The sequence below is a fragment of the Molossus molossus genome, unplaced genomic scaffold (genome assembly GCF_014108415.1).
Source record: "Molossus molossus isolate mMolMol1 unplaced genomic scaffold, mMolMol1.p scaffold_m16_p_18, whole genome shotgun sequence".
Lineage (NCBI taxonomy): Eukaryota > Metazoa > Chordata > Mammalia > Chiroptera > Molossidae > Molossus > Molossus molossus.
In genome coordinates, this window is record NW_023425353.1 from 24338531 (window position 1) to 24350599 (window position 12069).

Sequence of the window (12069 nt, forward strand, 5' to 3'; positions counted from 1 at the left end):
ACACCTTCAGCAGATCAGGCTTGACTTCCAACTGTCAGTGCCTTTTTCTGAGGTGTCCTTTCCTGCCAGAGTCTGCTCTGCTGTCAGCACGGGAAGCTGGAAGCAGCAGAGAGCAGCTCCCAACCAAATGACTGATCCTTTTGCCCCTTGACCCTTGGGTGAAATAATGCAGGTGCATGTTTTAAACCAGCTCCCAATTCCCAGAAGAATTAAACTCCAACTGCTCACAGTGACATCTGATTTGAAAACATGCCCCTTAAATGCTGTCTCCCCTTTCCTGTCCCCACCCCTCCAGTGGTTCCTTCACCTTCCAAATTAACCACTTTCACTCAACTCCTTGTCTCCGGGTCTGCTTCCGAGGAAACCAAACCATTTCAAGAACTGCCTATTTCTACTCTTTCAAGAATGTCAGAGCAAGCCAGCTTGGCCATAGCATCATTATCAGTCAGGAGAATGAACTTGGGCTCTGAGGTTCAAAACAGAACTAGATCTGGGTTCAAATCCTTGTACTGCCACATACAATGCAACTTATTTAACTCCTTTGACCTTTTACTTCACCTTTCTAAAATGAGCTTTGCCTGTGGACTGAATGGCCTAACACATGTAGCACGCTTAGCACTCCAACAGCATTTGTAGAAAACACGCACCATACTGCCTACAATAGCAAGATGTTACCACCCACTGTTGCATCAATGTAGCTTTACTAATCCAGGATACTCTTACAGGAAGATAACTGTTGAGTCAAAAACTTCCTGAAAGATCCATCAGCTTTTTCAAGAGAAACCATCAAGGGACATACCTACAGGACTCTGACTCCCTCATCTCAAAATTCTCATCTCGTTGTGCCCACCAATTCTGAACTATTAGGCTTACCCAGTCCTAACCAAGACCTGTGCTAAAAGACCTGTCTGAAACCAAACTTCAAAATTGCAACGCACATGTCAACTTTGCTCTTCTGGCACTAGGAGGCTACTCTGATGATAAGGTAGTGCTTCCCCATTCCTTCAATAAGTGATACATTCAGCTTGGTCTTATCAACAGGTGATGGTTCCAGTACCTCAATATTTCTTAAGACGAACGTAACAATGGCACTTTTTCTCTTAAGATTTTCTCATCATTCATCAATTTTCTCAGAACTTAGGAAAGGCTAAAATTTAACTACTTAAATTTTCCGACAAATAGTAATAAGATTTCTTCATGTTTTGTTTTTTTGCTCTCTTGCTCTTAAGAATTCTGGACAGAGAGCTCTTCCAAAAATACTAATAGTGAAGAAAAAATTGTACCAAAACATATCGAATGCATGGCCAGTGGTTAACTAGCCTTTTTGTCCAAGTGCCTGGTATTATGTGCCTGTTCTCATGTTAGACTTCCTATACATGATACTAACTTAGCATCTGAGAAGAGGTAATTGTTTATGCTAGGAATTGTGAAAAGTTAAAATGTATTCATTCACACCTTATCTGACTCAGGTTCTTTTATGACCAACACCTGGCATCTGCAAGAAGGTTCATGATTACCAAGCAATGAAATTATCAGGTTTTTGTTTGAATAGTGAACTCACAGGCCCCATTTCATGAGCCTATTTTCCCCAACACACCAAAGTAGAGATAACTATGTTGGCTCTGTCTTGAACTGATTGACTGAAATAAATGAAAACCATATTCCCGAAACCATGTACACCTCTGGCTACCACTTTTTTTGGTCAGTAAATCATAAGTCTAAATTTTTCCTTTAGAAAATGTCCTAGTATAAACAAACTCCTTTGATTATGACAATGATTCTTTTCAATAAATTTTTAAATTTTAACGTCAAATCTACAAAAAATGACTCTTATCATTCACTCGGATTTTCCAAACGCTATCATATTGTCACATTTTCTATGTGTGTGTGTGTTATAACACACATCGAGAGAGAGTTGACTCACATGCACGTTATACTTTTAACCACTGAAAGGAAGTTGCAGTCATCATGCCCCTTGAACCCTTCAATGTGCATTTCTTTTTCTTTTTTAAATTGATTTTAGAGAGAAAGGAAAGGAGAGAGAGAGGGATAGAAACATCGATGAGAAAGAACATCAATTGGCCACCTCCTGCACGCCCCCTACTGGGGACCAGGCCCACAACCTGGGCATCTCTTGGTGCTAGGGTCGACGCTCAACCATTGAGCCACACCGGCCAGGCGCAGTGTGCATTTCTTAAAAGTACATTCACTCATATGACCATGATAAAATTATCAAAATCAGTAATAATATAAAAACATTATCTAATCTAAGAACCTTATTCAAATTTCTCCAGTTATGCCAAAAAAACAACGTCCCTTTTTAACTTCTTTTGCCTAGAACTAAAGTGCACAAATATTTTTAAAAAATAATAATGATGATGATCTAAAGGTTCTTCCAGGGAAAAGCATAACTATTATTTATCTCTGCATGAAGATAAAGCTTCCTCTCTATGGTCATAATCAAAAGCATCTTTTCTTACAAACTTAACACGCAATAAAATGGAGTTTTTTCTGCTTGCCAAAACTCAGGGAACAAAAGCTCTCTCTTCTTGATTAATAAGAACAATAATTTAATTTACAGAAATTTGGACAAGCCTCTTGGAAATTATCTAGCAAGAAATGGTACAAAAATCTAAAATTCTCATCAATTTGTTAGTAATTCAAATTCTAAAAGAAGTACTTCCTTAAAAGTTAAAAATCAAGTTAGCAACAAAACAATTTCATTCTAATAATTATTTGAATTGGATATTCCTATTACTGGATCTTAAAATAAGATTACTCTTAGTTGTCAGCCTGCCATATTATGTAAGTTTGAATACTGCCTTAAAGAAAACCAACATCTTTATTCAGCAATGTAATAGTAAGATGTATATTCAATATTGCAGTATGACTGCATGAATTAAAAAAAATAATTCACAATAAATCTGTACTCACATTAGACCTAAAACAGCATGACATTTCTCTTAAAAAGAGAAAGGCATAAAAAAAAAAAAAAAAAAGATAAAACACTATGGCCATTCTGTTTAAAAAATGTTCATTTATCTATCCATCCATCCTATCTCCAGAAGGATGTACATATGAATGTGTTAACATGAAGTTATTTCTGATTGATACAATTACAAAATTTTATTTTTTTATTTACTTAAATTTTATATTTTTTTCAAAATAAACATGCATATATTTAAATTTAAAAGTACTTTTGAAAACTTAGGGCTTTACAATGAAACCAACACTTAAAAACTTTTAGAAAACATTTATAGCTCTGGCCAGTTTGGCTCAGTGGTTAGAGAGTCAACCTGCGGTCCAGAGAGACCCGGGTTTGGTTCCCACTAAGGGCATGTACCTCGGTTGCAGTTTGTCCCCGACCAACCGGCCCTGGTTGGTTGTGTGGGAGGCAGCCACTCAATGTGTCCCTTTCACGTTGATGTTTCTCTTTCTCTCTCTCTCTCTCTCTCTTCCTCTCCCTCCCTCCCACTCTATCTGAACAAAAAATGGAAAAATGTCCTTGGGTGAGGATTAAAAAAAAAAAAAAAATTTATAAAAATAAAGGGGATAAAGATAGAACTACTTCAATATACGAGAAATAAACATACTTTTAGAAGGTTGACTGATGATCTGCAGTGACAAGTGGTAAAATAACACAAAAACTTACCAATTATTACACTTGTCAAAAATAACAGGATTACAGAATTTCAGAGTTGGAAAGATCTGAACAAAGCCACTTAGTGTAGTGGCCCATCTCCCTTCCACTGCATGCCCAAATATTATGAAAAATAAGTTGGACCAGATAAATAAAGACAACTTTTCTCTGATATGTTGATTCTACTAAAAGCATTTGGTTGTGATGAGTACCCCCTTCACTTTAAATTCTCTTTCTGATTTCTATATCAATTACCCTAATCAAGTGGGTATCTCTTTTGCCTATTTAGGTTTTAGAGCCATGAAATAACACTGTCACACTAACCAATGATTGCTATACTTTGTGACAGGCTTCTGCCAGGTTAGCATCAACCAGTGTTATAACCTACTTTATACATTTTTAACTAGGGGATGAAATTATGTTTGTAAGGACTTCCTTCATATTCAGATAACTGCATTTCAAAAATTTTAAATAATAATGATGGCAAAATGAACCACTGTTTTATGTCACTAAGAGAGAAAAAAATTGAGGTTAACTATAATATTTCCTTTTTGCTCAGAATCTTTCATTTTAACATATCTATAAAGTTCTTTTAAACGTACATAAATATAGGCTTTTGGCATACACCACTGTTGTACATCTACAAAAGAGAATTTAAATAAATTGGTTCAAGTATTCCTGAAACGTCTATATTCAAAGCCCAACTCTTCGTTGTGTTTTGACTCAATATCTATAATGTCTGAGTTTTCCTTCACAAAGTGCTCATCTAAACCACTGAGAGCACTGGAGATACAGCATTTCCCAAAGGTACTCGGCCACTGTCTCCAGAAATTTCATCTAAGGTACTGACAACTATTTGGCAAACTGCACTCATAATTTTCTTTCCTCAATCACATTGCAAGTGACTGGAAGATAAGCAGCAAGTACCTGACAGACTGATGTGTGACACCCTAACCATAGTCTTTTGCAAGAGGTGAGCCGGTCCTGCTGCTATTACTTAGAAATTTCTTTCATCTCTTCCATTTCTTCAGTCAATTGCATAACAAATAGGCAATCCTGTGCACATAGCTCAGTAATGAAATGTAATGTATCTCCAGATACTTGTAAGTATCTTTCTTATAAATCCCTTGATTGTTTTGCAAGAAAATGTGGAATTGTGGTCATCCCTGCTGCACTTTCTGTGACTCTTTCATACACAATAACTTTTTTGTTTCATGATTTTGTTGAATACACTTTAAATGACAAACGAATGTAATGCTAACAATACATGTAATTCAAATGAAATGATGACAGTGTGGACAGCCATAATGTGCACACACAGGCAAGTACATCACAACACCTGGTTGAGAGCAACTATATGACAAATAGACTATAGTTGTGATTATATTTCTCTTATTGACTATAGGACACATCAAACTTTCAGACATTAAAATGTAAAACAGAAAATGTAGAATCAAAAACTCATGCATCTAATTAAAGTCTTGTAATAAATGTTTGGCAGATTTTAAAAACAATGACTGACAGACTCCATTCTTAAGGGCTGTGATAAATAATAGGAATGACAAAGATAGTCAAATAACTATAATACAAGATAGGATTTGATTTAGATAAACTGCTTTGGAATTCAGGTACACTGCTATAGGAGCTCACAGAGGAAGTGGAAATTACTTTCTGCTTAGTGGGAAGAATAAGAGAAGACAGAGACCAGAGAAAGGGCTGAGAGAAAGGAGCCAACCAAGAGCAAACCTCAGGAATGATTACGACTGACAGAGCAATGTCTTGGAGGAGAATGAGTCAGTCTTAAGAAACAATGTCTTTATCTCATTATGGACAGGAGAGAAGAGTCTTTAGAAATGTCTTAAGAAATACGTCTTTCTCTTGCCCTGGCCGGTTTGGCTCAGTGGTTAGAGCGTCGGCCTGCGGTCTGGAGAGACCCGGGTTCGGTTCCCGCTAGGGGCATGTACCTCGGTTGCGGTTTGTCCCCGGCCCTGGTTGGTCGTGCGGGTGGCAGCCACTCGATGTGTCCCTTTCACGTCGATGTTTCTCTCTGTTCCTCTCTCTCCCTCCCACTCTACCTGAACAAAAATGGAAAAATGTCCTCGGGTGAGGATTGAAAAAAAAAAAAAGAAATACGTCTTTCTCTTACAGTTAAGAGGAAAGAAGAGGTTGGAAATTACAAGAAACTTTAGGATGGGAAGACAGACAGACTTGGAGAAAGGTTGGATTAGCTGGACTTGGTGAACTGGGATGGGAGACAAGATGTCCACTGAAAGAGAGGAAACAGACATAGACAGCTGGTTTGGGATAGGTACGGGAACTGCAACAGGGAGTTAAGCAGAAGACTGTGCCGCAGTAGTAAGCACCCAGCTGAGGCCAAATGAAAAGAATTTTGAATGGAACTAATCAACCAAGGCTCATAACTTTCTCTGGCAAAGTTCAGAATAGAAGTAGGCAACAAAAGATTAACTGTGGGAAATACTCTATAATACAGCTTAATGATTAGAATGAAGGAATGGAGGACTGTAAAGCATTTCTGAAATGTCCAGCCATAAAATCCCAAGTCTTGCAGCATTACTGAAGAAAATGGAATTGATTTGATCTTTATAAATGTAGACTAATAATCCTATATTTATAGAAGATTCTCATATCTATGATCTCATTTCCCCTTTCTAACAGATCTGAGATATTTTCATATGGAAAAAGGCTTCCAAAGACTGAACCCCAAATCACCTAGGAGATTCTGACTTGAAGTCATTCAACTGTGAATCTACTACGATTCCTGTTGCATGGTTCCTGCTACACCAGAGCTGCTTCCTGCTGCATAAACTCCTTGACAGCTCAAATCAGTTGCCAAAGGCTCAAATGCTAGTTAAAGCTCATTTCTTTTTCTTTTTTTTTCTTTATTCCTCACCAAAGGATATTCCTCCATTTATCTTCAGATAGAGAAAGAGAGAGAAAGGGAGAGAGAGAGAAACACTGATGTGAGAGGGACACATCAACCAGTTGCCTCCCGCACGACCCTGACCAGGGTTGGGGATGAACTGCAACTGAGGCACGTGCCCTTGACCGGAATCAAACCCACAGCTCATTTGTCTGCGTGCCTACACTCCAACCACTGAGCCAAACTGGCCAGCGCCAGTTAAGGCTTGTTTCATTCCCACTCTCCCTTTAGCCTAGTTTTTAGGTCGTATATAAGGAAGAGAGTCGCCCTGGCCGGTTTGGCTCAGCGGTTAGAGTGTCAGCCTGCGGTCCTGAGAGACCCGGGTTCGGTTCCCGCTAAGGGCGCATACCTCGGTTGCAGTTTGTCCCCGGCCCTGGTCGGTTGTGCGGGTGGCAGCCACTCGATGTGTCCCTTTCATATCGATGTTTCTCTCTCTCTCTCTGTTCCTCTCTCTCCCTCCCACTCTACCTGAACAAAAAAATGGAAAAATGTCCTCGGGTGAGGATAAAAATAAATAAAAAAAAAAAAAAAAAGGAAGAGAGTCTACCTTTAATTAATTAATTTTTTTTAATCGCCACCCAAGGACATTTTTGCATTTATCTTCAGATAGAGCGGAAGGGAGAGAGGGAGGAAGAGAGAAAGAGACACATCGACGTGAGAGAGACACATCGACTGGCTGCCACCCACACAACCCCAACTGGGCCAGGGACAAACTGCAACCGAGGTACATGCCCTTAGTGGGAACCGAACCCGGGAATCTCTGGTCCGCAGGCCGACACTCTAACCGCTGAGCCAAACCAGTCAGAGCTAATTAATTTATTTTTTATTCCTCACCTGAGAATATTTTTCTACTTATCATCACATAGAGTGAGAAGGAGGGAGAGAGACAGAGAAACATCAATGTGATAGAGCTACATCGACTGGTTGCCTCCCGCATGACCCCACCAGGGCCAGGGACTAACCGCAACCAAGGTATGTGCCCTTGACTGGAATTGAACCCGTGACTCATTGGTCTGTAGACCGACACTCTAACCGCTGAGCCAAACTGACCAGGGCGAGAGTCTCCCTTTTAAACTTAAAAATCTCAGAATGACAAAATAACAGGATAGTAAAAAGGGGAGTATAAAAAAGAACACAAACAAAATAAACAATTTAAAGATTAACATTTAATATTTACAATTTTAAAGGGAAGGAAATGAGGAATGACTGGTAATTTTGGGGTGACGAAAATGTTCTAAAATGGTGATGATGGCAATACAATTCTATGAACATACTAAAAACCATGGAATTGTACACTTAAATGACTGAATCGTACAGTATGTGAATTATCTGAAATTAGTAGGTACTTATACTAATCATGGGTGCATGGGTGTGTGGGTTATAAACATGCACGTATGCATAACTAATTAAAATGTGAAATAAAATTAAAAGCTTATGTTTAAAAAATTTTAATGGTTTAATAATCCTCTCACAGTTCGGTGCTGTCAACAGGTCTGTCTGAAGCCAAGACCTCCTCCAAACTCATCCTGTTTCCAGAGATAAACATCCTGGCTGCCATGTGTTTCCCTTTTAACTCTCCTCCATTCCCACACCAAGTCCATCAAAATGTCCTGTTTCACCCCAGCATTAGAAACGTTCAGGCATCCTGTGACTATGGTTAAAAACTCTTACTCTCTCTACACTCTGGTATTCCTTCACTTTAACCCTGTCATCCTGTAAGTCTTGTGTTTAAAAATACATACTATCCACTGGACATGCAAGAATGGCCTTACCTAGAATAGCTGTGTGGCAGCATGACCACACTCCTAGAGAATACTCAGGCTACCACATGTTTTTCCCTTACTCAACTTGAGATACAGTATAATATTTTGACCTTGAAAACATTAGGGGTGAGGAGAGAAGATATTCCTTTCCTAATACTTGATTCTGGTTCTAGAAACCCTAGGAAGGAAGACAGTCTTTGGGTATGCTCCTCTTATAAAAAAAAAAATGTCTCCTTGTCCTGGCTGGTTTGGCTCAGCGGTTAGAGTGTCAGCCCACAGACCAATGAGTTGCGGGTTCGATTCCGGTCAAGGGCACGTACCTTGGTTGCGGTTTGCCCGCCGCCCTGGTCAGGGTCATGCATTAGGCAACCGGTCAATGTGTACCTCTCACGTCGATGTTTCTCTCTCTCTTCCTCCCTCCCACTCTATCTGAAGATAAATGGAAAAACATCCTCAGGTGAGGATTAAAATAAAAGTCTTCTTTATTTGATGATTCAGATTAGACATAATCTATCATGCTAGAGCAGAGATTTTCAACCAGTGTGTTGTAGTAATTTTTAAAACATGCAATATCTGACCAGTTGGGGGCACTGACCTCTTCTCCCTTGGACTGCAGCACATCCTCTCCCATGCACTGCCTCGCTGTCATTCTGAAAGTGAGTGCAGTAAAAGGGGACTGAAAGGGAAGCCTGAGGAACTGCATCATGCTTAAAAGTTATCTTCTAATTATTTGTGCCTGTCCATCTTAGCTTGCACAGGAAACAGACATTTAAAATTACTACTACGATCTGAGAGGGAAGTTCATAGCACTACAGGCCTACCTCAAAAAAGAAGAAAAATTTCTAATAGACTATCTAACCTCACAACTTAAAGAACTAGAGAGCAAACAAAAAGAAAACCCCAGAGCAAGTAGAAGGAAGGAAATAGGAAAGATCAGAGCAGAAATAAATGACATAGAGACCAAAAAAACAATTCAAAGAATCAATAAAACAAAGAGCTGGTTTTTCAAAAAGATAAACAAGATTGATGGACCCTTAGCTAGACTCACCAGGAAACAAAGAGAGAGAACCCAAATACACAGAATCAGGAATGAAAGAGGAGAGATAACAACTGACACCACAGAAATACAAAAGATTGTTAACAACTACTATGAACAACTATATGGCAACAAATTTGACAATCTAAGCGAAATGGACAAATTTATAGAAACACATAGTCTCCCAAAACTAGATCAGGAAGAGATAGAAAACTTGAACAGACCAATAACAACAGAAGAAATTGAAGATGTAATCAAGACTCTCCCAGCAAATAAAAGCCCAGGCCCAGATGGCTTCATGGGGGAGTTTTACCGAATATTCAAAGAAGAACTAATACCCATTCTCCTCAAACTATTTCAAAAAACTCAAAAAGAAGGAAGATTTCCAAACTCGTTTTATGAAGCCAGCATAATTCTAATTCCAAACCAGAAAAAGACACAACAAAGAAAGAAAACTACAGGCCAATATCCCCGATGAACATAGATGCCAAAATCCTGAACAAAATATTAGCAAATCGGATCCAATAATACACCAAAAAAATTATCCACCATGACCAAGTGGGATTCATCCCAGGGATGCAAGGCTGGTACAATATTCTCAAATCCATAAACGTGATACACCACATAAATAAAATGAAGAATAAAAACCACATGATAATATCAATAGATGCTGAAAAAGCCTTCGACAAAATCCAGCATCCATTTCTGATAAAAACGCTCAGCAGTGTGGAAATAGAGGGATCATATCTAGACATAATAAAGGCCATATATGAAAGACCTACAGCCAACATCATACTCAATGGGCAAAAACTAAAAGCATTTCCCTTAAGAACAGGAACAAGGCAAGGATGCCCACTTTCGCCGCTACTATTTAACATAGTACTGGAAGTCTTAGCTACAGCAATCAGACAGGAAGAAAAAATAAAAGGGATCCAAATTGGAAAGGAGGAAGTGAAATTGTCATTATTTGCAGATGACATGATACTATACATAGAAAACCCCAAAGACTCCATCAAAAGTTTACTAGACTTAATAAATGAATTTGGCAAAGTAGCAGGATACAAAATTAATGTCAAGAAATCGATGGCATTCTTATACACCAATGATGAACTCACAGAAAGAGAAACTAAGCAAAAAATCCCATTTACCATTGCGGAAAAAAAATTAAGATACCTACAAATAAACTTAACCAAAGAAATAAAGGACCTATTGGCAGAAAACTACAGGTCATTGAAAAAAGAAATAGAGGAAGACATAAAAAAGTAGAAGCACAAACCCTGTTCATGGATTGGGAGAATTAACATCATTAAAATGTCCGTATTACCCAAAGCAATCTATAGATTCAACGCAATCCCCATCAAAATACCAACGGCATACTTCACAGAATTAGAACAATTATTTCAAAAGTTCACATGGAACCAAAAAAGGCCTCGAATAGCCACAGCAATCTTAAAAAGGAAGAACAAAGTTGGAGGGATCACAATACCAGATTTCAGGTTATACTACAAAGCCACTGTAATCAAAACAGCCTGGTACTGGCACAAGAACAGACAGATACACCACTGGAACAGAACAGAGAACCCAGAAATGGACCCAAGGCAATATGCTCAATTAATATTTGACAAAGGTGGCAAGAGCATACAGTGGAGTAAGGACAGCCTCTTTAATAAATGGTGCTGGGAAAATTGGACAGCTACTTGGAGAAAAATGAAACTAGACCATCAACTTGCACCATACACAAGAATAAACTCAAAATGGATAAAAGACTTAAATGTAACTCATGAATCCATAAAAATCCTAGAAGAGACTGTAGGCAACAAAATTTCAGACATCATACGCAGCAGAATTTTTACTGATACATCACCTAAGGCAATAGAAACAAAGGAGAAAATGAACACATGGGACTACATCAAACTAAAAAGCTTCTGCACAGCGAAAGATACAATCATCAAAACGGAAAGGCTACCCACTGTATGGGAGAACATCATTGCCAATGATATATCAGATAAGGGGTTAATTTCCAATAAATATAGAGTGCTCATACAACTCCACAAAAGGAAGACAAAGAATCCAATTAAAAAATGGGCAGAGGAACTAAATAGACACCTCTCCAAACAGGACATACAAATGGCTAAGAGACATATGAAGAAATGCTCATCATCACTAATCATCAGAGAGATGCAAATTAAAACAACAATGAGGTATCACCTCACACCTGTCAGAATGGCCGCCATCAACAAATCATCAAACAACAAGTGTTGGCGAGGGTGTGGAGAAAAGGGGATTCTAGTACACTGCTGGTGGGAATGTACACTGGTGCAGCCACTATAAAAAAACAACATGGTGTTACCTCAGAAAGTTAAAAATTGAACTTCCATTTGACCCAGTGATCCATTTTAGGAATATACCCTAAGAAGCCTGAAACACCAATCAGAAAGAATATATGTACCCCCATGTTTGTAGCAGCACTATTTACAATAGCTAAGATCTGGAAACAGCCCAAGTATCCATCAGTAGACGAATGGATAAAAAAGCTGTGGTACATATACACAATGGAGTACTATGCAGCGGTAAGAAAGAAAGATCTCTTATCCTTTGAGGTGACATGGAGGGACCTGGAAAGTATCATCCTAAGTGAAACAATCCAAACAGAGAAAGACAAGTTTCATATGATCTCCCTTATTTGTGG

At 38.6% G+C, this 12069-nt stretch overlaps 1 protein-coding gene across 4 annotated transcripts in view; it reads right to left on the reverse strand.

The window, feature by feature from the left end:
- Positions 1-12069, reverse strand: part of RAD18 (RAD18 E3 ubiquitin protein ligase) — a 112412-nt gene that overhangs the window by 28723 nt on the left and 71620 nt on the right. The window lies entirely within an intron of this gene.